Raw genomic sequence first — 1,742 nt, 5'->3', positions numbered from 1 at the left:
CACTCCCTAACACCATACAAAATAATAAGCTCAAAATGGATTAAATACCGAAATGTAAGGCCAGAAACTATCAACCTCTTAGAGGAAAACATAGGCAGAACACTCTATGACATAAATCACAGCAAGATTCTTTTTGACCCACCACCTAGAGAAATGGAAATAAAAACAAAAATAAACAAATGGGACCTAATGAAACTTCACAGCTTTTGCACTGCAAAGGTAACCATAAACAAGACCAAAAGTCAACTCTCAGAATGGGAGAAAATATTTGCAAATGAAGCAACGGACAAAGGGTTAATCTCCAAAATTTATAAGTAGCTCATGTAGCTCAATAACAAATAAACAAACAACCGAATCCAAAAATGGGCCGAAGACCTACGGAGACATTTATCCAAAGAAGATATACAGACTGTGAAAAAACACATGAAAGAATGCTCAACATCATTAATCATTAGAGAAATGAAAATCAAAACTACAATGAGATATCATCTCACACCAGTCAGAATGGCCATCATCAAAAAATCTAGAAACAGTAAATGCTGGAGAGGGTGTGGCGAAAAGGGAACACCTTGCACTGCTGGTGGGAATGTGAATTAGTTCAGCCACTATGGAGAACAGTATGGAGGTTCCTTTAAAAACTACAAAGAGAACTACCATATGACCCAGCAATCCCACTACTGGGCATATATCCTGAGAAAACCGTAATTCAAAAAGAGTCATGTACCAAAATGTTCATTGCAGCTCTATTTACAATAGCCATGACATGGAAGAAACCTAAGTGTCCATCATCAGATGAATGGATAAAGAAGATGTGGCACATATATACAATGGAATATTACTCAGCCATAAAAAGAAATGAAATTGAGTTATTTGTAGTGAGGTGGATGGACCTAGAGTCTGTCATACAGAGTGAAGTAAGTCAGATAGAGAAAAACAAATACCATATGCCTACACATATATATGGAATCTAAGAAAAAAAAATGGTCATGAAGAACCTAGGAGCAAGATGGGAATAAAGATGCAGACCTACTAGAGAATGGACTTGAGGATATGGGGAGGGGGAAGGGTAAACTTTGACAAAGCGAGAGAGTGGCATGGACGTATATACACTACCATACGTAAAATAGATAGCTAGTGGGAAGCAGCCGCATAGCACAGGGAGATCAGCTCAGTGCTCTGTGACCACCTAGAGGGGTGGGATAGGGAGGGTCGGAAGGAGGGAGATGCAAGAGGGAAGAGATATGGGAACATATGTATATGTATAACTGATTCACTTCGTTATAAAGCAGAAACTAACACACCATTGTAAAGCAATTATACTCCATTTACATCCATAAAGATGTAAAAAAAATTAAAAAAGAAAAGAAAAGAATTTTTCACCTATATTCATGAATGATATTGCTTTTCTCCTGTGGGTTAGTTGCATTTGTCTATCACTAATCTAAATATTTTTTTTTCTCGATTTTAGTTTACAGGACTTTAACTATGACTTATCTTGGTGTGGATTTCTTTAGTTTTATTTTGTTTTAAATTTATTTTATTGAAGTATAGTTAATTTACATTGTTGTGTTAATTTCTACTATACAGCTAAGTGATTCAGTTATCCATACATATATACATTCTTTTTCATATTCTTTTCCATTATGGTTTCTCACAGGATATTGAATATATTTCCCTGTGCTATACAGTAAGCCCTTCTTGTTTATCCATTCTATGTATAATAGTTTGCATCTGCTAATCCC

The sequence above is a fragment of the Lipotes vexillifer genome, unplaced genomic scaffold (genome assembly GCF_000442215.2).
Source record: "Lipotes vexillifer unplaced genomic scaffold, Lipotes_vexillifer_v1.1 scaffold452, whole genome shotgun sequence".
NCBI lineage: Eukaryota > Metazoa > Chordata > Mammalia > Artiodactyla > Lipotidae > Lipotes > Lipotes vexillifer.
This window is presented reverse-complemented; position numbering follows the sequence as displayed.